The following is a 27,617-nucleotide window of genomic DNA, read 5'->3' as shown; positions in this document are numbered from 1 at the left end:
GCCATTTTTAGAAAAATACAATTTGTGGCAGTGTATCAACCAGTATTTGTTACATACTAAACTTGTTTCTGGCTAAATTCCTTCCTCCTTCCTCCCCTCAATGATGTTACCATCAACTTCAATGTTTCTATCAATGATACAATAAAGATGAAACTTTGTTATTACCCCTGGGTTGAGTAGGCCTTCCTCTACTGTTGTAACTTTAAAACCAATATTTAATGAAACATTGGAAAGAGAGGGTGAATGCAGGAGAAGGGGAAGACACCCTTCCTGTGGAGTAGATAATCAAGAATTGATTTGATCCTGTAGGTATTTACCAAGTGTCTACTGTGTGCCAAGACAACACCAACTGCTGAGCATGTAAAGTCAAATACTCCTTCCTCCTCCTCTTTCTCTTCTTCCCTTAGATTTGGTTCCTACTCTCTACAAGCTTATACTTTGGGCCTAAAAATGTGGCTAAGGAGCTCTGAAACACAGTTTCACAGTTACTGATAAAGTTAGAAATATCCCCAATTCCATTATGAGTTATTTACCGACGTGAAATAAAAACCTATGTTTACACAAATACCTGCTTGTGAATATTTATAATGGCTTTATTAATAATCTCCCTGGCTGGAAACAACTCAAATGTCCCTTAGTGGGGGGAATGGATAAGCATATACATAGAATGAAATACTACTCATGAAAAGAAGAAGGGGGAAGGGGAAGGAGGAGGAGAAGGAGGAGAAGGGAGGGGAGGCGGAAGTACTTAAGGAGGCAACAGTATGGCTGAATCTCAAGTGTATTAAGCTAAGTGAAAGAAGTCAGCCTCAGAATGCTACATACTTTATGTTTTTATTTATATGATATTATAAGCCAAAACTATAAGGACAGGGTTATTGAGGGATATTATTGAGTGGATGGTGGGACTATTTTGTACTTCAATCTTAGTAGTATTACACACATCTGTATGCATTTGTCAAAAGCTGCAGAATAGCCACTAAAATGCTAAATTTTACTGTATATAAATTAGACCTTAATTATATATATATTTAAATTATATCTTACATATTTAATTTTATGTATATAGATAAAATTACAGGCACAGATGGCATAGCATCAGAGAGATGGAGGTAGCATGGCAAACTGGTTAGGCACTTGGGCTCAGTAATCACTCGGCCTGGGCTAGAAGGTCACGGCTGAGATTTAGAGAAGGCACTTCTTCCAGGTGCCTGGTTGGCTTTCTTAGTGCTCCAAAATACCATTGCCAGGATTACAAGAGAATGAAAGCAAAGCCCTTAATGAGGTGGTTAGCACGTAACAAGTATTAGCATTACTTTTTTTCTTAAAAGTAACAGCTCAGGAGGTAAGGTCTGTGGTCTAAGGGAGGGGATTAGAAACAGCTTCACAGAGCAGTAACATATGATTTAGGTATTTATTTATTTATTTATTTATTTATTTATTTATTTAAAGGTTTTATTTATTTGACAGAGAGAGAGGTGGAGAGAGTACAAGCAGGGGGAGCAGCAGAGGGAAAAGGAGAAGCAGATTCCCTGTTGATCAGGGAGCTCAATGTGGGGCTCGATTCCAGGACCTTAGGATCATGACCTGAACTGAGGGCAGACATTTAACCAATTGAGCCACCCAGGTACCCCTGCTTTAGGCTTTTAATGATGAGCAGGAGTTATGCAGGTTGGTAAGAAGTGGGCCAAGTGTTAGGAAAGGCATTGTAACAGGAGGGAAGAGCATCTGCAAAGGCCAGAACAGAATGGCATATTTGAGGACCTGTATCTTAATTTTTAAAAGGTTTTATCTATTTATTTGAGAGGGGAGGAGCAGAGGGAGAGGGATGAGCAGACTTGATACTGAGCACAGAGCCTGATGAGGGGCTGGACCCCATGACTCTGAGATCATGACCTGAGCTGAAATCAAGAATGGGATGCCTAACCATCTGAGCCACTCAGGTGCCCTTGAGGACCTTTAAATATGGGCATATCTGAAGCAATATGTTCAGGGGAAAGAGGAAGGAGAGGGGGACAATGCAAGTCTAGGGTTCAGCAGAATGAGACTGTGAAGGGTCCATTTGAGATTCTGCATTTCTAACAAGCTTCCAAGTGATACTAATGCTACTGGTTCATTGACCACATTATGAGTAGCAAGGACATAAAGATCAAGGGAATAAAGTATTGCAGAAAATAGGGAGTTGTCAATCACATTGAAGATGGGAAAGCACTAAGTCAAGACTGCGACTGAGAAACTCTAGCTACCAACCTGTAGGTTGAAGATATCTAAGAGCAAGCATTAGGTGGATGAGTCAAAACAGAAGCCACATTGGAGTGGTTGATGATTGCTTGCCAGGCATGGAAATTGGGCGAGTGAGTAGAAACAACTCTTTTGGCTCTGAAAAGGAACAGAGAGGTAGGGAGGTGGTTGGAGGCGGAATTGTCATTTTCTACCATTAACTTTTATAGTGGAAGACATTCGAGTATTTTTTTTTTTTTTTTTTTGCTTTTTATAGTAGGCTCTGTGCCCAACATGGGGCTTGAACTCACAACCCAAGATCGAGTTGTATGCTCCACCAATTGAGCCAGCCAGGTGCCCCAACTTTTGAGTATTTTACAAAACTGCTGAGTGGTGCTTGGGTGGCTCAGTGGGTGAAGCAGCCAGACTCTTGATCTCAGCTCAGGTCTCTATCTCAGGGTCATGAGTTCAAGCCCCTCCTGGGGCTCCACGCTGGGTGTGGAGCCTACACTAAAAAAAAAAAAAAAAAAAAAAACTGTTGAGAGGGATCCTGTAAAAAAAGGAGGCAGTTGGATGCAGAAGGAAAAATGAGATGACTTGGGAAGGGTTGAGTTCTCAGATACAGAAATAAAAATAAAGGACGCCCAGTTAAATCTGAATTTCAGAAAAACGTGTGACTTTTAGTGTAAAATATGTGCCCAATATTTCTGGGCGTCCTGTATCTTATCCGGAAGCCACATCTCAAGCCTCTAGGATGCATTCCCAGGTCTACCAGAACCGTTCCCCAGTAGAGACCCTGCTTTGAATTTCAGCTTTTGTCATTTCCCCATTGTCTCTGGGACGGCACAGGGGCAGGGAAATGCTGGGTAGGTAGAAAGGTGTGGAAAAGTTCTAGGGCTGAAAACCAGCTCGTAAATGATGAAGAGCTTTTTGAACGGCGAACGGGTTCCGGATTGGGCGCACAGCGCGGTGAGTCACAGGGCCCTGGCCGGCGCCCAAACGCGGACACCAACTCTACTCAACTCAAGGGCAGGCAGGGAGCTCCATCCCGGGGACGCGACCGCGCCTGCGCCCTGCCGCGGCCCCGCCCACTCGCCCAGCCTGACATCCGGGGCTCGCGCAGGGGCGTGGCCAGCGAAGGGGGGCGGGAGGCAGCGGAAAGGAAGGATGTCGTGGGAGGCTGGAGAAGCGGGTAGGGAGGCGAGGCGGGGCGGGGGCGGGGCAAGGGGCGTGACGGAACGAGCGCGCTGTCACGTGACGTGCGTGGCGACGTGTCGGCCATCTTGTGTTGTTGAGGCTGAGGACTGACTTGGGTTCTGAGAGACTCCCTGTCCCGGACCGCAGGTAACCAGCGACTCCGTCTCACTCCCCTGCCCGGCTCCGCTGCGCGCCCCGACTCCGCCGTCTCCCACCACCCCACACGCAGCCTCCCGGGCCGGCTGCCCGTGCTCGCGTCCCCGCCGCTCTGGCCGGACCCGGCCCAGCCGCATGGACACCCACAGGCCGCCCCGGCAGCGGCCGCGGCCGGCTCGGGCGTCAGGCGAGGGGACAGGTCAGGTGCGGGGCTGCAGGGTGTCTCCTCCCCGGCGACGGGCACGGCGGCCGCGGGCGCGTCTCGGCCACCGCGCCGGGGGAGGGGGCCTTCTCCTCCAGGGCCCGTTGGCATCGCTGGGGGAGCCGAGGCAGGGAGGAGGGTGGTGGGGTGGGCAGTGTCAGGCCGACTTGCTCAGGGCCGGAGGGCTCGCCTCCCGCTGCCCGCCCCCCAGGCCGGCCCCCCGCCCCGCCTGAGGTGCCCGGGGCAACAGCTGCTCGGGCCCGACAGCTGCGCCCGCCGTCCCTCCTCCCCACACCTGGCCTACGGGAGGTGCGCCTTTGCCTTCCTCACGGAACATCTGCACCGGGGAGACTCCTTCCGTGGCGAGAGGACTGGGTCTGGACCAGGCCCGAGGCAAGGTGGAGCCATAATCTGAACCTGGGACGGAGGTCGGGAAAGTCGAGCCCGAGGCAGCTCCGGGACCCCGAACACTCACGTCAGGTTGAAATGGGCATTATTAGTCTTTTTGTAAATGTCAGCAGTTTCCCACGAAGCACTTTGAATACTTCAGTTTCGTGACAGAAACATAAATCAGGTGTATCTTTCCGAGCACAGAAGGGTGTATGAAAGAAGCAGCGTGTATGACCGTGTTTGGGAAGCAGTAACGTTGCTTTGCATTTATGTGGCACTGTGGATATTTTTCTTTTTTTTTCTTTTTTTTTCTTTTTCTTCTTTTTCTTTCTTTCTTTTTTCTTCTTCTTCTTCTTCTTCTTCTTTTTTTTCTCTATCCCTGAAAGTCAAAGCACTTAAAGCACACCTAGTTTTCTCTGTAAAGGAAGGTAAGTATTCCAATTAAACTTAAAAGAAATTGAGGACCGGGCCAGAAGCTGTGAAGTTTCTTATCCAGCGTTAGAGATCTCAGGTTCTAGGCAGTTTGGATTCCCAGTGTTGTGTGCAGGGGAGATACTGTGTCCCTCTCTGGTATTTCCTTGTTTAGATCCTCATGATTTCTTAGATTTAAAACAGTTTTCTCTTGTCAGTCCATTTCTGCGCATTTAACTTTTCATCCATCGAATATTTGCAGCTTTAGCCTCACGGCGTTTGGTTAGAGCACAAAGGTGTTCTCTCATTCATGGATGGTTTTATGTGTAATTAGGGTACCAGATTTTGGAGTGCCCAAACCGGATGGAATATGTACTTTTTTGTCACATCACATGTTGACATCCGTAGAGGACACCGGGAAAAAAAATTTAGAAGTGGTGTGTATCTGGAAAAATGTCACACAGTTCTTCTTTACATTTAACACCACGGAGTACACTGGTAATGGTAGTGATTTATTGGGAAAGAAAGGGCTTCACACCTTCTCTCTACTTGATAGACCGTTTTAGAATTTTGAGACTGAGGCGGCAGAAAGGGACTATGTGCTTTTATTCATTTTATTCATTCATTCATGCATTCATTTATTTGACAACTATTGAGACTCTACTACACTGTTGGGTGCTAGAACCAAAACAGACAGAAAATTCCTTTTTCAGTGGAGCTCATTTCCAGACAGATAAATAAAAGCTCAGGTAAAATATATAGTGTTGTGGTAAATGATGTGGAAAAAAAAATGAGACAGGGAAATAGGATGATAGGGATTTGAGGGTTAATGGGGGGGGGGGGGTTAGTTGATTTTAAGTGCCCTAGGAAGGCTGCGTAGAGAAGCTTATGTTTGAGGAAGGACCTGACACTGGTAAAGTAGCAAATCCTGTAGCTATATGGAGAAGGAATGCTGCAGGCTAGGGAAGCTAGGGCAAACATACTGAGGCAAAAACTGAAGTGGGAGCAGGTCAGGTGCTGGGAAAAATATGGAGGCTAGTTTAGCCAGAGAGCCACAAGCAAGAGGGAGGCTAGTAGAAAATGTGTATCCTTCTCATTGGTTCTAAGTCGAGAGGGGTAATTCAGTGACTTAGAAGTTTTTTCTACACCTCTTGCAGCTGTAAGAAAGGGAGATGAGATTCTGGAGATTTGGGCCAATATACCCAAGTCCCCTTCCCTCCGTATAACACACCCCAGTTTGGAAAAATTGAGGCTGCTCATATAACATATTTTAGGAAGTTGTCATGAAATATCTCTCTTAAAAGTTTTTAAATGAGGTGGATGATAAACTGCCTGAAAGATTTCTCAAAAGGAATGGCTTTCTTTTCTTTTTCTTTTTTTTTTTTAAGATTTTATTTATTTATTCATGAGAGACAGAGAGAGACGGAGACACTGGCTGAGGGAGAAGCAGGCTTCCTGCAAGGAGCCTGGTGTGGGACTCGATCCCGATCCCGGGATTAGACCCTGGGCCAAAGGCAGATGCTCAACTGCTGAGCCACCCCGGCATCCCCAAAAGGAATTGCTTTCAAAGAAGGGGATCTTTGGAATACTTCTGAATATTTGAAAATGTAGGGAAATTCCTTTTGAAGTTTAGACACATCATTAAGAAATATAACCTGGAAGAGTGATTGAATCAGCATATTACATTGTTCTTAATCTGATTAGTAATAATTAAATTTCTCTTAATTACTTCTGTCCAGCCTAGTTTTAAATTCTTCAGGGTCTCTTCCACTAATTTGTATGTCTTTTATAACATCTTACATATGTAGAACTTTTCGTACTGAGTTTATTTCTCCACTTTTACCTTTCAGACTAGTTCCCCAATTCTTTGATAATAGGCTTTTTTCTTTGGAAATTTTTTTTTCTATTTCCATCCAGCTTATCTCCATATGCTTATTACTGAACTATCAAAAATGTTTTCTTTCATTTTAATTCACCTGAGGAATTTAATATTTTGATTTTGAAATGCTTTTGCTAGTGAGTCAACTTGCACATATGAAAAATAATTTGTCATAGCTTGCTTGAAACTCATGAGAAGAAAGGAATTACAACTTCAAGGTGTGAGTGGAGCTCCTTGGCTAAAAGGAGACATAGCAGTAGTAGGGATGAGGTGGTGTTTTGACAAATTGCCTTTTTCCTTCTTGTTCCTTTGTTGAATTTTTTTTTTCCTTTGTTGAATTTTTGAAATGACATTTCCATATTCTGTCTTTGATGTCATATCAGCTCATTTGTTCTCATGACTCTGCATTTTAAAACTCCATATGTCTGTTTTGTTGTTGTTGTTGACTTTCACATTGGAAGATGACACTACTGGTAGTGATTGCTCCCTGGGAGGACCTTTTTGGTGAAAAGATTATTACTGTCCATTTTACCCTTACCTTGCTAAAGGATCTTTGATTTGTGCCATTTTCAAAGACTGACTTCATTTGCGGTTCTTCATTATCCCCTGTTGATTAAATTTTCAGTATTCTGTTTTATTGTATTTCTTGTAGATAATAGTGGGACCAGTCTCATTAGGTTGAATCTACAGCCTATGTTGTTGTTAATCCGGGTATTTTAGAGGCAAGTTAAATGCCCGTTTTCCTTCAGCAGTTTGAATTGCCTTAATATTATTTGGTCATCATTGTAAAACTCTGAACCTAAGCCTTTTTCCCCCCTGTAACCCTTCTCTAGGATTTTATGCTGATAGAGTCCTATGATTTCCATTCATTTTTAATGCCATGAAAAGTTACTTTTAAATATAAAAGTATTTTCATTCCATAGGGAATCTTACTTAGAGTTGGAGTCATAATATTTCTTCACCTGATTAGCATTTTTTAAATTTTTTAAGCACTCAGATGACTGATAAATATAGTAGATTAATTATACAGGAATGCAGAATGATACCTTTGTTAAATTGCCCCCACCTTCCTTTTTTTTTTTTTAAATGGTGGTGTTTTTTTTTTTTTTTTTTAAAGATTTTGTTTATTTATTCATAGAGAGACACACACACAGACACACAGACACACAGAGGCAGAGACACAGGCAGAGGGAGAAGCAGGCACCATGCAGGAAGCCCAACGTGGCACTCGATCCCGGGTCTCCGGGATCACACCGAAGGCTGCAGGCGGCGCTAAACCGCTGTGCCACCGGGGCTGCCCTTTTGTTTTGTTTTTAAGATTTTATTTATTTATTTGTGATAGACGCAGAGAGGCAGAGACACAGGCAGAGGGAGAAACAGGCTCCCCAAAGGGAGCCCAATGTGGGACTCCATCCCAGGATCCCAGGAACTGAAGGCACTGAGCCACCCAGGCCTCCCGCTCCCCGCCCCTTTTTTTAAAGTAAGCTCTGTGCCGAACTTGGGGCTTGAACTCATGACCCCAAGATCAAGAGTAGTGTGCTCTACTGACTGAGCCAGCCAGGTACCCTGAATTGCCTATAATTTTTTGGTGAGGTTGAGGGAGGAGAGGGAGGAGGTTTGAAAAACAAAAGAATATTCACTTAATTGGCCACAATTAAGCTTATAAAAATATTTTCAAACTATCGTATGCTACCTACTTCAAGTAATTAAAGTATACACTTTTATATTTTCTTGTTAACCATAGTTTCATTATAAGGAAATTGAACTTAATTTATATTTATAATAGATATTCTAGAGCTTGTTCTCTTGAGTTAGGCCCAGAGATGACTTTACTACCTAGTTCTCCCCTTTTCCTTCTGCCTGCCATTATAGTACATAAAGTTGATTGACCTTTTGGACAGTACAATAACATGGCTACTTTTTTGCAAAATTAAATCAAAACGCAGAAGTGGCTTAAGTTGCTTTCTTGCTGTTAATAAAATTATCAACTTTAATTTGTAATTTTTGGTTTTTGACTTGTAGTAGCATTCAAAACATTGTTTGATTTTAGCTGAGAAACCACTTGAAGCTACTGTGTTCAGTCCACTTCTTGTCATTTGAAATATCACCATCCTGTGAATTTTTAAGATGCTGTCTCAGTAGAGCATTGAAAGTAGGTTGTGATTTTGCATCTGAAAGCACACCTGGAGCTTTGCTCCTTGGGCATTTTGGCAGTGGTTATATTTTTGGGTCACTGATTATTTGCATAGGATACATCCTGTATTACTGTGTTGCTGGCTGTTATTTTTCTATCAGGTATGTTTAAAAATTAATACCAAATCCCCGTAATGTGGTTTTGAATGAAAACTGCAAGTAATCACTTTCCTAAACTCTGTATTTCCTAAATTCTCATTTGTTAGCTTCATCTGATTAGAACTTTTGTTGAAAACATGTATATTTTGGTCCTGCTCCAGAGTTACTGAGGGAGACTCTTTAAAAAATGTTAGGGAAGTGGAAGCTAGTTTATAAGCACGCAACATGATTCTAATATTTTAGCCAGATTTGTAACCATTTCCTGTTAAAACTATTCATGATAAGAAATTATGTTTTTAAAGTTTCCTAAAAGATTGGTTGTTGGGTCAATTATTTTAATACTTTTGTTATTTACAGTGTTAAAAGGACCTGAACAAAGTCTGCTCACATCTCCTGCTGTGAACCATAGCAGAACTTTTGAACAGGTGAGTGTTGAAGGGAAGCAGAGAGCTGACTGCTTATGCAAACAGATAATTTTTGCATTTAAAGTTTCAGGAGTTATTGTCTTATTTTTTCACTTAAGTTACAGGTAGTGATAGAAACAACTTCTGAGGTAGTCCTCAGATTCCTTGTGAACCATAAGAATAATCATGCCATTTCTGCATTGATCCTGGTATGGAATTTGTGTCTTAAACTGTTGAAATGATTTTCTGATGGTGTGAAACAGGAAGAGGAATGCTTTGGGGGCAGGAGTTAAGGAGGTATCTTTACAAACCCAAGCAAGGGCTATTGGCTTTTGTGAAGGACACAAACTAGAAACTAGGAAGCATTCAGCAGCTGAGATGGTCCAGGTAGCGCTTCCCTCCCAGCTAGTCAGTGTCCTCCCCTGGCCCCTTTTAGTCTCCTCTCCTCTCCTCTCCTCTCCTCTCATCTCTTCATCTCCTCTCCCCTCCCCTCCCTTCCCCTCCCCTCCCCTCCCCTCCCCTCCTCTCCTCTCCTCTCGCTTTTTTCTTTTCTTTCTTTCTTTCTTCTAATCTTTTTAGCCTGTTTCAATTGTCTTTTCACAAGCTGGCCTTTTTGCTTTAACACATGGAAGAAAATCACCACTTCATTCCTGGACCCACATAAGAACTCAAGCTCTAGTGTCATTAGCCAACTGGTTACCCCCTCATTGTCCACACTTCAGATTCCTGGGAGGGAAGATTTGGTTGGTTTGTCCAGTTCTCTATCATTGGTTCAATTAGTATGACCATAGGGTTGGAATCTAGAAATACATACATCGTTGAAAGGTCCCACTCCTAAGAGTCGGTGCAGGTCTCAGAGAAGGTGTGAAGTTGGCTCTTCAGGGCAGAAACCCACAGAAACTTCTGGATGTTTTTCCTTTCCTAGAAAAATTTCTTATAGATAGCTTGGCAGTTTCAGCTTATATGCCCTGAAGAGTTAAAATATATGTATATCTTTTGGTCATTGAGGCCCAGTAGGTTTCACCAAACATCCCTGTTGGAATTTCCTAGTGCAGTGTTTTAACGAAAGTTCTTGATTTAGGGGGTTCAGAGAAATGTCTCTCCCCCCCCCCCTTTTTTTTTAAGATTTTATTTACTTATTCATGAGAGACACACAGAGAGAGGCAGAGACATAGGTAGAGGGAGGAGCAGCCTCCATGCAGAGAGCCCGATGTCGGACTTGATCCCAGGACTACAGAATTATGACCTGAGTCAAAGGTGGACACTCAACCACTGAGCCATCCAGGCGTCGCAGAGAAGTGTCTTTGATAAAGGTTTAGCAAATGAACATAAGTAAGAGGCTTGGTTTGTGGAAAAATTCATTGGTTATTTTTCATTGATTGCTTTCATGAATTTTAATTTCTTGGTACTTTTTTTTTTTTTAAATTTCTTGGTACTTTTTATAGTATTAAGCACACTTGAGTATTAGGAAGCCATGGAGAATTTGAAGGGGACTTACCGGTTTTTTTTTTTTTTTTTTTTTTTTTTTAAGATTTATTTGAGAGGGAGTAAGAGAGCATGAGCAGGGGGGAACAGAGGGAGAGAGAAAAGCAGATTCTTCTCTGAGCAGCAAGCCCAACTCAGGGCCCAGTCCTGGGACTCCAGGGTCATGACCTGAGCCGAAGGCAGATACTCAACTGGCTGAGCCACTCAGGCGCCCCAAAGGGGAGATTCTATATGTGAACATATATTCACATTATTTGAATGGTAGCAGGGATTTCCACTGTTAAGAAAGAATCAGTGAGATATTGTAAACTTTTATATTAACATGTTTTTGTATTCTAGAATTATTAGGTAACATTGAAGCAAACTTGTTTTTAGAGTATTTATTTGACAGTGTGTGCCTGCACATACACACACATAAGCAGGGCGAGTGGCAGGCCACGGGAGAAGGAGAAGCAGAAGCAGGCTCCTTGTGGAGCAGGGAGCCTGATGCAGGACTCATCCCAGGACCCTGAGATCATGAGGGAGCTGAAGGTAGACACTTAACGAACTGAGCCACCCAGGCACTCTGAAGCGTTTTTTTTAATGGAGCATTTTGAAGCCCTGTTTATTATTGTTTATAGCTTGTATGTACTTGGTAACATCTAATTACTTAATTTTTTATGACTTGAATCTTGTTGGTATATTAGCATATTGAGATTTTTGATGCAAAGCCTAGAGATTAGTAATTAAGGGTATTGTAGGGATCCCTGGGTGGCGCAGCGGTTTGGCGCCTGCCTTTGGCCCAGGGCGCGATCCTGGAGACCCGGGATCGAATCCCACATCGGGCTCCTGGTGCATGGAGCCTGCTTCTCCCTCCGCCTGTGTCTCTGCCTCTCTCTCTCTCTCTGTGACTATCATAAATACTAAATAAAAATTAAAAAAAAATAAAAGGGTATTGTAGAGTGATGTATCCAGTGACAGGCCACAGATTTGACTTCCTATGATACTTTTTTTCAGATAGTTTCTTTAGCAAATTGCAGCTGAATTCATTTATTTATTTATTTATTTATTTATTTATTTATTTTAAGATTTTATGTATTTATTCATGAGAGACAGAGAGAGAGAGAGAGAGAGAGAGAGGAGCAGAAACACAGGGAGCCTGGCATGGGACTCGATCCCGGGTCTCCAGGATCATGCCCTGGGCATGCTAAACTGCTAAAAGGCAGCACTAAACCGCTGAGCCACCCGGGCTGCCCTGAATTCATTTTTAATGTAGAATAGCTCTCTTGTATGTTTTCTTTCTTTTTATTTTCAAATATTTTATTTGTTAGAGATCATGAGCAGGGAGGGAGGGCAGAGGGAGAAGCAGACTCCCTGTTGAGCAGGGAACCTGTTTTGGGACCTGATTCCAGGACCCTGGGATTGTGACCTGAGCCAAAGACAGACGCTTAACTGACTGAGCCACTCAGTGCTCTCTGTATGTTTTCCTTAATCTGGATTTTGAGGTAAAGTATATTCAGGCTTGTTGAGTTAAGGATTTGTGAGGTTTAAAAAGATTTCCACATAATCTGTAAAACTTCTATAGTCTCTGGGGATCCTTTTCTGGAAAACATTGGCTTGTGATGAAATTATCAAATGACATGATAATGTTTATAGCATTGTAACTTAGAATAGCTCACCGGTTGCTAATTTTGTTCTTTCAACCAAAAGGGGGAAAAATAAAAATGTTTACATATTGTTCAGAAGCTGTGAGGAGAATGACAGCTTTTCTTCTTATAGTGATATTGTGGCCAAAGAACATAGTGATACGTTCTTTGGGAACAAAGCTCCTTTTATTAAAGTTGTCCTGGGCCTGGAGGAAGTCTTGGGAACTCTGGTCTCATCAGCATTGGTTCTTTTGTTCCAGATACTGATAGGAATTAGCAGAGGTACTGTCTTGGTACTTTCCAATTGGTAAATCATGGGCTCAGGCTTTCAAGGCATTGTCGGATCTGTGGGCTTTCATGATTAGCTCCTTGAGAGTTGAAGTGATACTGCCCAAACCACGGCCGATTGAGGGACTGGATGTGAAGTTATCCTGCAAGATCAGTGGGTCAGAGAGCCTTAGTTTATGTTCTGGAATCTGACACTCTTCTTTAGTCTTTTATACTACTTCCACCATTGTTAATGAAGTTTTTGATTGTTAGGAGAATCCATTCCTTTCCCTACCCAGATTGCTTACTATATTCTTTTTTTAAAAGATTTTGTTTATTTATTCATGAGAGACACAGAGACAGAGAGAAGGAGAGACACAGACAGAGGGAGAAGCAGGCTCCATGCAGGGAGCCCGATATGGGACTTGATCCCAGGACTCCAGCATCACGCCTGAGCCAAAGGCACATGCTCAGCCTTTGAGCCACCCAGGCGTCCCTGCTTACTATATTCCTAATTGAGTGATGTGGAAGGGTAGAAGTTTAAGGATAGTGGAATAGAGTGGAAGATTGGGAAAAGGGGTAAAAATGACTTCCACAAAATAAATTCCTCTGAAAATTGCAAGGAAATGAAAAAAGTAAAAGGTAATCAAGCAGTGTTGAGCATTGTATCATTATGTAGTGAAAAGTTTGTGGCCTTTGAAGTAGTAAAGTTTAGGTTTAATTTTTTGTTACTAATTACTTGCAACTTTAGGGAAATAAGTTAGCCTCTTGCAGTCTTGTTTCTCTTTCTTTTCTTTTTCTTTTTTTGTAAAGTATATTTTATAGTGATTGTGGGAATTAAAAATCTACAAATGCCATGTGTAATGCCTAGTACACAGTATATGGGCTCTCAGTAAATGGTAGATTTTATGATTGTTATTGCTATGTAAATAGGTAAGTTTTGATTATAGAATTTCATTTTTATAATCTGAATAGAGACATCAATGAGTTTTGTTTGTAAGTCTTTTTGGTTTTGTTCTCAATCCAACAAATGTTTGATTAGGTGCTTTGTGATGAGTCCTGGGCCAGCCATAGTGGTAAGCAAAACACACAAGGACCTATCTTCATGGGCTTTGCAACCTAGTGAGAGTCGATCAAAAAATCATATAAGTAATCTTCAAAATGGGAAAAGTCTCTCTGTCCTTGAAAAAGATACATTTTTAAGACCTGGATACTTTTTAAGTATTTTGGATGATTGATGTTCTTGTTGTCAATGATATTTTATGCTTCTTGATAGGCTTTTCAGGGTATGTATGTTTGTTGTAAGTTAATTTTTGTATTTCTTTTGTTGTCATTTTTCCTTTTTCTCTGAGAGAGACATTCTCATCTTTTTGATCTTAGGACTGCTTTATCCTTTAAAAGCTAGAGGACCGACCCCAAAGAGCTTTTGACTTTTTAGTTCTCTGCGTTCTTATTGAGAAATTTAAAATGATTTATTCAGGCAACCCGGGTGGCTCAGTGGTTTAGCGCTGCCTTCAGCCCAGGGTGTGATCCTGGAGACCCGGGATCAAGTCCCACGTCAGGCTCCCTGTGTGGAACCTGCCTCTCCCTCTGCCTGTGTCTCTACCTCTCTCTCTGTGTCTCTCATGAATAAATAAATAAAATCTTTAAAATAAATAAAATGATTTCTTCATTAAAAAATAACAGTAATCTCATTACAGTTAACGTAAATACATTTTTAGTGAAAAACACCTATTTTCTAAAACATTTCTAAAAAATTTGGTTGAGAAGAGTGGCATCGTTTGAGCTCTTCGCAAATTGCTTTTATGTCTTGCTTTATGGAAGGCAGCTAGATTCTCATGTTTGCCCCTGCATTCAGTCAGTTGCTGTTTATTATTTTGGTTGAAGTATATGAAGGATATTCATCCTCACAGAGATATATGTATATTTGGAAAAGGAAGGAGTATTTCAAAAGCTTTTTCAGATAAGTGCAGATCTCCTTTGTACACCAAAATTCAACAAGTAATCGTTCTTTTTTTTTTTTTTTTAAGATTTTATTTATTTATTCATGAGCGACAGAGAGAGAGAGAGAGAGAAAGCAAGAAAGAGACACAGGCAGAGGGAGAAGCAGGCTCCATGCAGGGAGCCTGACATGGGACTTGATCCCAGGTCTCCAGGATCATACCCTGGGCTTCAGGCGGCGCTAAACTGCTGCGCCACTGGGGCTGCCCAACAAGTAGTAGTTCTTAAAAGTTAGTTGTAATGTGAAGTCTGAGTTATACCAACACACTTTTTGTATTTTGTTACATTAAAATCCACTGGTCTATCTTGCACCTTAAATGAATATTTTATATAACAGAGTATCAAAAAATTGCATTCATTTAAATCAGTACCCATTAAGAAAGCCTTTAATACTGGGAAAGTGTAAATACTGGAAAACCATCAAACTCATGGTGGTGAATAGTTTTCCAAAATACTAATTTTGCTTGAAAGCTCAAATTTTATTATTGGCGACGAGTACTGATAATTGTTTCTTTGTTTTTTTTTTTTTTGAAGTGACAGTGTCAATTTGTTCATTTTGGAAAAAAATGTCTGCTAAATACCCAGGTCTGTGTGTCAGTTACTCTTTCACTGCTTTGCCTGGCCAGTTCATTGCCAACACTGAAAAGTGTAAATATCTTGGTATTGTTATAGTAATAGTTTTGACATCATGGATACCATGAAAGACTTTCAGAAGACCTTTGGGAATTGCTACTCCAAGGAGTAGAACAGTTTTCAGTGTTCTATTTACATATGATACATAGGGGTTTTGTATTTGTTTTTGTTTGTTTTTTAAAGCATTAAAAAATAATGGATTTGAAATAGAAACTGGAATAAACGTATTGAAACTTTTTAGATTTCAGTGAGGGTTTTTAGTGCTGGGTAGATATGGATTTGTTCATAAGTTGTGATCAGTTTTAAAATAGTTCCAATAGTCCTATAAAAACAATCTTCACATCAGCACTCTGACAGCTTTCTGCTGTGATGGAAATGTTCTATAAATTTGTACCATCAAATACTGTGGCTATTAGCTGCTTGTGGCTGTTGAGCATCTGAAATGTGATTAGTGTGACAGATCGCATTTTATTTTTTAAGATTTTATTTATTTATTAATGAGAGAGACAGAGACATAGACAGAGGGAGAAGCAGGCTCCCCGCGGGGGACTTGATATGAGACTTGATCCCAGGACCCTGGGATCACAACCGGAGCCAAAGGCAGAAGCTCAATCACTGAGCCACCCAGGTGCCCCTTCCTTATTTTTGTAGTAGTTTTTTTTTAAAGTCATCTTTATCTTATTCTTAAACATTTATTTAGAATGAGAGAGAAAGAGAGTGACAGAGAGGGGAGGGGCAGAGGGAAGAGAGAGAGAATCCCAAGCAGGCTCCACCCCCAGCATGGAACCCAATGCACAGCTCACCCACGGTGATCTCACCCACAACCTTGAGATCACCACCTGAGCTGAAATCCACTAGTTGGATGTTCAACCTACTGAGCCACCCAGGCCCGCCTAGTAGTCTTTATTTTTAAGAACAGTTTTAGATTTACAGAGAAAATAGTACAGAGATCTCTCATATATACCACACCCAGTTTCCCCTATGAACATTTTGTATTACTGTTGGTGGATTTGTTACAATAATGAACCTGTACTATTACATCATTATTAGATAAAGCTCATAGTTTATTCAGATTTCCTTAGTTTTACTTAGTGTGTTGCAGGATCCATCGAGGATACTGTGTTACATTTAGTCATGTATCCATGGCTGTGATAATTTTTCAGACTTCCCTCTTTTTAACAGTCTTGACAGTTTTGAGTTCCTGGTTAAGTGTTATTGTAGAATGTCTCTGTTAGAATTTAGATGTCTTCTTCATGATTAGAGGGGGCTTAAGGGTTTTGGGGAGGAGGTCCATGGAGGTAAAGTGCCACTTTCATTATGTCATTTTAAGAGCATGTACTATCTGTGTGATTTATCACTGTTGTTATTACCTTGATATATGATTGACTTTGATTCCTTGTCAGGTTTGTTCACTGTAAAGTCACTCTTCCTTCCCTCCTTGAGGATGTGAATTAAATTTTAATTTTTGCTTCAAGTAGCCACATGTGGCTAATGGATGCTGTATAAGATAGCAAGCACAGTTCTAGACATTGCTCCTCTGTTTTAGATTTATTATTTGTTTATTTTTAATACTTTATTTATTCATGAGAGACACACACAGAGAGGCAGAGACATAGCAGGCAGAGGAAGAAGCAGGTTCTACCTGCAGGGAGACTAATGTGGGATTCAATCTAGGGACTCCAGGACGCCCTGAGCCAAAGCAGGTGCTGAGACCCAGGCGTCCCTAGATTTATTTTTTTAAAAGATTTTATTTATTCATTTGAAAGAGAGAGAATGAATAGGGAGGAGATGCAGAGGCAGAGGGAGAGGGTAAAGCAGATTTCCTGCTGAGCTGGAAGCGTGACAAGGGACTTGATCCTGGGACCTAGATATCATGACCTGAGCTGAAGGCAGATGCTTAACTATCTGAGCCACTCTGGTGCCTCATCAGTTTTAAATTTTAGCCAAAACTTTATGTAACATTTTGTTTTTAAGTAATCTCTACACGCAATGTGGGGCTCGAACTCAGAACCCTAGGATCAAGAGTTACATGCTTCACTGAGTTGCTTAGGCACACCTAACATTTATTTTAATCAATTAAAAAAAGATCATTTAACATATAAAATGTTACTCTTAGAATGCATTACTCTCTGAGGGAGGCAGTCTATTTTTAGTAAGCTTAGTCTTTTTTTAAATTCACCTTTTTTTTTGAAGTATAATTTACATAGAATAAAATACCTTCATTTTAAGTACATTCATATTAAGTTACATTTTGATGAGTTTTTTTTTTTAAAGATTATATTTATTTATTCATGAAAGACACAGAGAGAGAGGCAGAGACCTAGGCAGAGGGAGAAGCAGTTTCCATGCAGGAAGCCTGATGTAGGACTCGATCCCATGACTCCAGTATCAGGCCCTGAGCAAAAGGCAGATGCTCAACTGCTGAGCCACCTAGGTGTCCCAATTTTGATGAGTTTTGATAAATATATATTCTTGAATAACGTCACCACAATTAAAATATGTAACATTTTCATCACCCATGGAAGTTTCCTTCTACTTTTTGAAGTCATTCTCCCTCCCCCACCACTGAATCTATTTTCTGTTAGATTTTGCTGCTTCTAGGATTTTACATAAATGGAATTATTCAGTATATTCTTTTTGGGCCTGGATTCTTTTGCTCAGCATAATGTCTGATTCATTCATGTTGCTGCATGTATCAGTAATTAGTTTTTTATTGCTGAGAATGTTAGGTATAACTGTTACAGTATTTATCCATTCATCTGTAGATAAACATTTGGGTTGTTTTTGCTTTGGGGCTGTTAGGAATACAGCTGATCTTAGTTTCATGGCATGGGTAGTTATTCAAATTGTGCTGGATTACAATACTTAACTCAACACTGTAAATTAGAAATCTAAATTTCTTTTAGGCTGAGGAGAAAAGCCAGCAGAGAATCTATAATTTTTTTGAAGATATGCCATGCAAAGGGTAATTAATACAGAAATAAATAGTATTTTGCCAGGTTTTCATATATAATATATGGTCCAGATAGATACAGATAATTCTTTTGATTTTTGATGATTTTTCTGGGAAAAAAGTTCTCTGTTCCTTTTCCTGGGGTTAACTGTTTAGTAATAAATAAATGAAGCCTAATTTTGCTTCATGAAGTTTTGTCATCAATAAATATGTTAACAGATCATATTTTCAAAATTATTAAAAAATGATTGCATGTTGGAGCACCTCAGTGGCTAAGTCAGTTGAGTGCTTGATTTCAACTTAGGTCACGATCTTGGGGTCCTGGGATCAGGCCTGGTGTTGGACTCTGTGCTCAGTGGGGAGTCTGCTTGTCCCTTTCCCTCACCCCCTGCCCTCTCTCTTCTCCTGCCTTCTTTCTCAAATAATAATAATAATAATAATAATAATAATAATAATAATAATAAATTTGCATGTTAGAGCACCTGGGTGGCTCAGTCAGTAGAGCATCTGACTCTTGCTCTCAGGGTTGGGAGTTCAAGCTCATGTTGAGCTTGGAGCCTACTTAAAAAAAAAAGTTTGCATGTTTAAAAATGAAGATCAGATAAAGGAAAAAGTGTTTTCTGCTCTAATGGGGAGAAGAGTTTCCTTTTATTTCTGTCAAAAAATGTTTTAAAGTTTGTTTAGTAATCTCTACACCCAAAGTAAGGCTCGAATTGACCACCTTGAGATCAAGAGTTGTATACTTCGGCTGAGCCAGCCAGGCACCCTCTTAAAATTGTTTTTAAAACTGAGTTAATTAAAAAAAAAAACTGTTAATATTCAAAAGGATATTAACTTTCTTTTTCTTTTTTAAGGATTATATTTATTTGAGAGGGAGTGCGTGAGGTTAGCAATAACGGGGGAGGGGACAGAAAGGGAGAAGCAGGCACCCTGCTGAGCAGAGAGCCTGATGTGGGGCTCTATCCGAGGATCCTGGATCATGATCTGAGTTGAAGGCAGACATTTAATCAACTGAGCCACCCAGACACCCCAGTATTAACTAACTTTCTATGACATATACGTTGGGGTTGTAAAAGTATCTCATACAAACCAGGCAGACACTTTTTGTGAGAATCAAGATCTACTTTGTCATAAAAATTATTGAAGAATATTATTGCAGATTATGAAAATAGGGATAAAACCATTAATCTCACCTCACTAGTATCTCTTCATTGCTGTCTTCTCTTTGTGTTTTAATGACATGAGTAATTACACTCTTGTGTGCAAGAATGTATTTTGCACTGTGTTCCGTAGAGTGAATGTGCTGCTTTTATGATTGCTTCCTTTCTTTATAAAGATGAGTGATGTGTGTGTGGATCTTCCTTCATGGTTCCTTTTCATTGTCTTATTTAGCTTTTTTCTGAAGTTAGAAAAAAAATGCATTCCGAGACCTACATATTTTAGTCTAGTGACTGAATCTTGCTTCATTTTATTTTATTTATTAATTTTTAAAAGTAAGCTCTACCCCCATTATGGGGCTTCAATTTATCATCCCGAGGTCAACAGTTGGATGCTCCAGGCACCTGGGTGACTGAGTAGGTTAAGCCTCCAACTCTTGATAGTGGCTCAGATCTTGATCTCAGGGCTATGAATTTGGGCCCTCTGTGCTGGGCATGGAGCCTACCAAAAAAAAAAAAAAAAAAAAAAAAAAAACCAACAAAAACAAAAAAAGGCACATGGGTGGATCAGTTGGTTCGGTGGTTGACTCTTGATTTCACCTCAGGTTTAATCTCAAGGTCATTGAGTTCAAGCTCCACATTGGACTCCACGTGGGGTGTGGAGCCTGCTTAAAAAAAAAAAAAGGAGTTGCATGCTCTACAGACTGAGCCAGCCATGAGCCCCCTTTTTCAACCTTTTTAAAATTGAGGTATAAAATATAGTAAATAGTACACAAATCTTAGGTGTGTACTTGGAAAAGTTTCACATGTGTATATACTTCTGTATTAGATCCGTATAGCGAACATTTCTAGTACCCCAGTGCATATTTCTCCTTCCTGGTCATTAGTTCTACTTCCCTATGAGCATATTTCTGACTTATGTCACTTTTTGATTAGTTTATCTATTGAACATCTTATCAAAGGAATCACACAGCCTGTGTTCTTTGGTGGCTGGTTTCTTTCATTGAACATGATGTCTGTGGAGATCCATGCAGTATTGTTGTATCAGTAGTTGATTCTTTTCTTTTTATTGCTGAGTGTTTTGTTTTATGAGCAATTTAACTTTTCTTTTTGAAATAATTTCAAATTTACAGAAAAGTTGCTGAAAATTGCTAAGATTTTTTGTGTGTTCATGTAGTTCAGTCACTAGTTTTTAACAGTTTCTGTATTTACTATATTATTCCTTTCTCTTTCTTTGTATGTATGTACACATGTAATTCTTAACATAATTTATAATATATCTTTTAAACATATAACATTTTATGTAAGTTTTTTCTGTTCCATTTGAGAGTATGATACAGACGTCATGCTTCTTTTCCTGTAAATATTTCAGTGGTGGTAGTTTTTTTTTTTTTTTTTAATTTTTAAATCATTTTGGGGGTGGGCAGTGGGGGCGGGGGGAGACTCCTAAGCAGGCTCCACACCCAGCACATGATCCTCATATGGGGCTCGATCTCACAACCCTGAGATCATGACCTGAGCTAAAATCAAGAGTCAGACAGATGCCTAACTGACTGAACTATGAACCACCCAGGTGCCCCTATTATTCTTAAGTAAGCTTTCTGTCCAGTGTGGGGCTTGAATTTAAGACCCTGACATCAAGAATCCCATGCTCTACCAACTGAGCCAGCCAGGTACCCATTTAATGTTATTTTCTTTTTCCTTTTTAAGATTTTATTTATTTGAGAGAGAGAGAATACCCATGTGCATGCATAAGCAGGGGTTGGGGGTGGGGAGGGGCAGAGGGAGAGAGAGAAGCAGGGAGCTTGACTTGGTGCTTTGAACCCAGGACCTCCAGATCATGACTTTGGCAGAAGACAGACGCTTGATAGACTGAACCACCCTGGTACCCCTTCAGTGTTGTTTTCTAAAAATAAGAACATTCTCCTTCATAATCATAGTAAAATTTTCAGTCATAATTAACATTGATATTATACTATTACTTAATCCAGAACTCTTATTATTACAGTTGTCCTTTAAAGTTGGTTCAAGATGAAATTAAGAATCAGAGGCACCTAGGTTTTTATACCTCCATGTTTCCCTTAATCTGGGATGATTCTTCTGCCTTTTTTTTGGTGTCTTATGACATTGATATTTTTGGAGAGTATAGATGATTGATTTTGTGTATCAATTGAGTATATCTGATGTTTTTTCAGGATGAGCTTCACTTTATGCATTATTGTCAGGAATGTAACAAATATTGCTATGTTCTTCTCAGTGCATCACATCAGGAGGCACATAGTATCAGTTTCTCTTTATTAATGTTACCTAACTTAGTAACAGCCAGATGGAAGAGATGCATAGGGCAAGGTATATGGGAAGGGGTGCAGAGCGTCAGTGCTCTCTCTGGCATACCACCCTTTCCTTGAAAGCTCCACTACAATTTATTTATTCATCTGTTGGTAATTTTTTAAAAAATATTTTATTTATTTATTTATTCATGAGAGACAACAGAGAGAGGCAGAGACACAGGCAGAGGGAGAAGCCTGCAGGCTCCATGCAGGGAGCTCAACGTGGTACTTGATCCCGGGACTCCAGGATCATGCCCTGGGCCGAAGGCAGGCACTAAACTGCCGAGCCACCCAGGGATCCCCATCTGTTGGTGATTATTTGCCGTGATAAACATAGTAGCCAAATGTCAGTTTTTGGTAATTGTGAATAAAGCTACTATGAATATCTTTGTCTTTTGGTAGATACTTTTCTTGAATATATATTTAGCTGTGTATTATGGGATCATGGGAGGTAGGCATATATTTAGATTTGATAAATATTGCCAAACTATTTTCTGAAGTGGTTGATACAATTCGCACTAATGGAGTTACTAATCTTGTGTTATCTTAATCCAGATCTGGCTCAGGTAAAAATAGTTTGCTGCTGGAATAGGGACAGAAGTCTTCATTTATTTGGGACTGTGTGTGTGAAGAGTGCTGGAAGGGTGGCTCTTTTTCTTTGCCCTTGGGAAAATGGATGTAAAGAAGTGTCAAGGCAGATTCAGGTTCCTAGGTGTTCATTTTGGTATACTATGCATAGTACTGGCTGGACTTCATTCCAGATTTGTCATATTTTTGGGGGGGGGGGATAAGTTTTACATATCCAGGAGATGGAGATTTGCAGCAGCAGATGATTTTTTTAAGATTCAGGAGGTTTTATTTATTTATTTTTAAAGATTTATTTATTTATTCATGAGAGATACAGAGAGAGAGGCAGAGACACAGGCAGAGTTGGAGAAGCAGGCTCCATGCAGGGAGCCCGATGTGGGACTTGATCCCGAATCCCAGGATCACACCCTGAGCCAAAGGCAGACGCTCCACCACTGAGCCACCCAGGCATCCCAGATTTAGGAGGTTTTAAAGGAGTACATATTTTGAGTTATTAGTAGTGGTAGCTAATCACGTCACAACTTCTGGAAGCAGTATCACGGAACACTTTCAGCGTTGAACTATCAGCTGCTGTTCAGATTCTTTTTTTTTTTTTAAGATTTTATTTTATTTATTCACGAGACACGAGAGAGAGAGAGAGAGAGAGAGAGAGAGAGAGAGGCAGAGACACAGGCAGAGGGAGAAGCAGGCTCCATGCAGGGAGCCCGACATGGGACTCGATCCCAGGTCTCCAGGATCACACCCCGGGCTGAAGGTGGCGCTAAACCACTGAGCCATCCAGGGATCCCCGCTGCTGTTCAGATTCTGATTCTACTTTGGCTTCTTCCTGCTGTGTTTCTCCAATTAGGACTTAGACTACATAGATCTGTAGCTCCTTCCATGTTCATAGTGATTGTATGTGTCCAGAAGTTATCTGGCTTCTTGACACTGCTAGGTTGTGAGAAAATGAAGCACTTTGGGCAGCCTGGGTGACTCAGAGGTTTAGCACTGCCTTCAGTCCAGGGCCTGATCCTGGAGACCTGAGATCGAGTCCCATGTCAGGCTCCCTGCATGGAGCCTGCTTCTCCATCTGCCTGTGTCTCTGCCTCTCTTTCTCTCTCTCTGTCATGATAAATAAATAAAATCTTAAAAAAAAAAAGAAGCACTTTATGTCATTGTACACTTTATGTCCTTTTCCAACTACTTTCTCAGAGGTTTGGATGCTTCTATATTTCAGAGATGATAGGACCAGGACTTGTTCTCAGAATTCTTGAAGCCTGCTAACTCCACTGTGCCATGTGTTACTGTCATCACTGGTCATGAGATGAATGAAAGTCCATGTGGTTATTTATCCTTTTTGTCTCATTTTCATAACCACTGAGTTTTTTCTCTGTTGACCCAATCTCATGGTTTCGTTCCTTTCCAAGAACTTTTACTGAGATTTCTGAAGTGTCATTTTTGTGTGTTAAACCTTTCGTATGTTAAATTGTTCATAGGATGTTTTTCAGTGTTATTAAGGTAACTGAAGCCCACTCTGCCCTGATAATTTTGCTGTCTCTTTAGCCCTCTGAGGTTACTAGTACATTTCCCTGCATAAAAGTAGCAGTGTCAGTAGGCAGAATCAGAAACTTTATTCTCTTCCATTCATAGCCTGTTCTGTTTCTTTGCTAGGGTGATGACCATTTAGCCTGGTTTACTCCTATTGTCTCTATGTAATTACTACTCTGCTTGAACACACATTTTCTGATGTATGTATGTATATAAACTGTACTCCTAATGTGGGGGTTGAACTCACAGCCCTGACATCAAGAGTCCCATGTTCTACCAACTGAGCCAGCCAGGTGCCTCCTCTCACCACATTTCTAGAACTACTCTACAAATCACCAGTGACTTCACTGGTAGGAGACAATCTTTATCTTTTTTGCTTTCAGTGTTTGAAACTTTTAAATTCTATAGAAAAAGAATTGTGCCAGTTCTTTATTGTATACACAGATTAGAAACTTATTGGGAAAATAATTATCCATAATTCCACTGTTCAGAAGTAAATATTAACATTTTGGGGCATATTTATATATATCCACTAAGGATATATTTTAGAATGTGTTGAATGTTATATTTTCTGTAGTCTGTAACCTGCCTTGAACACTTAATATGTTGTTGACGTCTTTTTATGTCAGTGAATATAGTTACTATTTGTTGTCATCAGCACTCTATAGGTATGTAGGTCTGGCTTTCACAATATCTGCTCTGTTTCTAACACTTCACCTTTCCTTTTAGCTCTTGATTATTCATTCTCCTCTTGGCACCTTGATCTTCCTAAAATACAAGTTTTATTCTAGACATTTTCTTGCCCTAATCTTTTTATAGCCTTTCATTGCCCCTGGGATATAATATACTAAGTCTTCTATAATATGGCCACTGATTTACCAGTCTTCACTTTAGTTTTTAGCCCTTTTGAACTGATAATCTCCCCAGAGACCCTGGCTCTTTCTCCCATCTGTTAGAGTCAGTGAACATGGAGAAAGTGAGAGTCCATGATAGGGTGAAAGATTAGTGCTGGAGATCTCTAACTATGTGGTCTTTCTCTTCTTGCCAGTATTGTCCTGCATTGTGTTTGCTGGGCTTTGTTCTTATCCCTTGAGCTTGTCCCCACTTGGCTTCTACTTAGGGATAGTTTCATTCAGTTTTTGGTTACAGTTATGTAGATTTACTTCCAAATCTGTTTTCTCATCCCCATCCTCCCTCTGTTGTGGAGTTCAAGGTCTATAATAATGGCCTTTTGGGGTGTTTCCTCAGGTGTGTTGATTTTGACCAAAACCATGAGTGTTTTTCCTCTCAAATTTTATTTCTTTTCAATTTTCTTTTTACTTTCAAGCTTTATATACAGATTCAAAAAGCACTGTACGTTGATATTGACTCCGTAGTTTCCATTCCACTTCTGCATCCTCTGTGTAGATTTTCCTTTCCAGAGGGACCAGTGCTGCTTCTGCTTACGAAATGGAGTAGATATTTGAATGGATCTTTGGTTTTATGCAGGTCATTGTAAGGGAGGGAGGGCAAGGCAGTCCTTCCAGGGCAAAGGATTGGCACAGAAAAAGAAGAAGAAGGAGAATGCAGTGGAGAGTATAAAGTTCTCATTTGGCCTTGAGTTTGGAGGTGAATTGAGAAGGTAGGAATTATCAGATTGGTGGGGACCTGAAATACCAAGAAATTTGACCATACATGGTAGGTTTAATTGACCATTTTACAGAGGGGTAAGCATGGCCAGAATAGTACGTTAGGAAGATTGATCTTGTTGGATGTGAGTACTTAGTGATTCAGGGAAACAGATTAGAAATTTCATTGTAATAATCCAAACGTGAGTTAACAAAGGCTTAACTGTAATGAAAAAATGCAAGAGAAATCTTGAAAAGGAAATTGACCAAATTTGAGACAAAAATGGCAGGATATAAGGAAGCAATGAGGAAGCAGTTGCATATGATTCTGTGCTTTTGGGCCTGGCTGATTACTGAACTATGAGAACAATGGTACCTTGATCAGTTTTTGTTGAGGTAGATATCTAGGTGGAACAGGCAGCTGGAAATAGCATCTGGGTCATGGGAGAAAAAAATCAAATCTGTATCACAGTGTGGGTGTGTGTGGGGAGGGGCTTCCCTAGGGAATAGCAAATAGGAAGGAAATGAAGATAGGAAAAAACAGTACCAGTGCAATGCTGGTCATGGAGGAGAGTTTCAAAAAAAGGCAATCTAGAAAGGTAGAGCACAGCATCCAGAGTCTGGTTCAAATCCTGACTTGCTGTGAAAATTCAGGGCTGTTTTCTGATGGTGACAACATGTAGCTCAAGGTGAACCCTATGCATTTCAGGACCTCACTGCATCCTTAGAAAGGACAATTGAGAAATACACCCAGTTTCCATTCTAATTTATAATGCAGAGGTATTGAGTAAGATAGTCTATCTAGTACCTATGTAAATACATTAGAACTGGGCTCATTTAAATGGATGTGGATGGGGCAGTCTGAGGTGGAGAATTCAGAATTAGAGATTATAGTACTATAAGCTTTTGAATGAGATTTCTTCAATGGTTGTGACTCTTAGGTTTCCTTTTTTAATTTATAAAGGAGAACAAGTAGAAGACCATTCTGAGTAACGTAGGTGTCTTTAGTTGATAATTAAGTCACGTAGATTATTATTCTTAGGTCCTCAAGAGCTCTTCAGAAATCTTAATGGAAACCATGTTATAAATGGTAGTTAGGTTTCCAGCCTAGGACGTTAAAAAGAATAGCTTTTAATGTTTGCACTACCTGAAAAGTTTATAGGTGGAATGGTAAAGAGGACCAGAACAGGATTTCCTTGCTTGTTCCTTACTGTCTAAGTCTAGTCTAAGGCTTCTCCTGTAATTCAAGACTGCTCCCTGCAGTTGGGAAGGTTAGGTGTTACACAACTCTAAGGACTCCATTGGCATTCTTTGTAGTAATGGTGCCCACACAGTTTTGTGCTTCCAAGACTTGTGTGGTGGCCTTAAGATAGTAATTGAAAGGGGGAATTAAAAAAAATTTTTTTAATACAACTATCAAATAATTCAGTTTTTAATTGAGAGTCATTTGCCTTGTAAATTCGGTCTGGTTCAAATCTTGACTTGCTTTAAAACTGACTGTTTTCCAGCAGTCAAAGTTCCACAGGGTTTAAGTATAAAACATTTGGCTAGATGGGGTTTAAAATGGTAGTAAAAACACTCTTTCAGGATGTTTTGTATTACAATAAAGCCTCATAGTTGATGTAGGTCCACATACTTTTTAAAAGCACACTGAATTGATTTATGCCAAATATGGTTACAGGGCTGATTTGTAAGCAGCATACCTGTATTGATTTACAGTGGGTACTTACTTGGAGTCTGATCAACACTCTCTTGACAAGTCATTTCAGTTGGAATGTACCATAATTTAATTGAATCTAATGTGCATCGGTTGTGAGGTTGTTAAAAAACATTTTTAAAAAGATTTTATTTATTTATTTGAGAGAAAGAGAAAGTGAGAAAGTGCGCACGTGAGCACAAAGGGAGAGGGAGTAGCAGACTCCCCACTGATCAGAGAACCCAAAGCAGGGCTTCTTCCCAGAACCCTGGGGTCATGACCTGAGCTGAAGGCAGACACTTAACTAACTGAGCTGCCTGAGCACACCAGTGAGTGTCTTCATGTATTATTAAGGAAGAAATCACACTGTGAAGTAAGCTCTGCCACAGTTTTTTAATTACTTAAAATTTTTATTTTACGTTTTTTCCTTTTAGTCTGGTAGTAGTCTATGACAGCTCTTATTTGACATTTTTTTAGATTCAGAAAACGTTTTTCATAAATTGTTATTTTTTTAAAGTAATCTCTACATCCAACATGGAGCTTGAACTCATGACCATGATCAAGAGTTACATGTTCTTTTTTTTTTTTTAAGATTTT

At 40.2% G+C, this 27,617-nt stretch overlaps 1 protein-coding gene across 3 annotated transcripts in view; it reads left to right on the top strand.

Moving 5' to 3' along the window:
• The first annotated feature begins 3,478 nt into the window (after positions 1 to 3,478).
• Positions 3,479 to 27,617, top strand: part of GIGYF2 (GRB10 interacting GYF protein 2) — a 136,626-nt gene continuing 112,487 nt past the window's right edge. For all 3 annotated transcript variants that reach the window (XM_041765802.1, XM_041765801.1, XM_041765800.1), the window contains exons 1-2: positions 3,479 to 3,564; positions 9,105 to 9,172. The gene's annotated coding sequence lies outside the window, so the exon portion shown is untranslated. The remainder of the gene's footprint in view (positions 3,565 to 9,104; positions 9,173 to 27,617) is intronic.

The sequence above is a fragment of the Vulpes lagopus genome, chromosome 8 (assembly GCF_018345385.1).
Source record: "Vulpes lagopus strain Blue_001 chromosome 8, ASM1834538v1, whole genome shotgun sequence".
Taxonomy (NCBI): domain Eukaryota; kingdom Metazoa; phylum Chordata; class Mammalia; order Carnivora; family Canidae; genus Vulpes; species Vulpes lagopus.
Note: the sequence above shows the minus strand (reverse complement) of the source record. Positions and strands in the feature narration are given on the sequence as shown.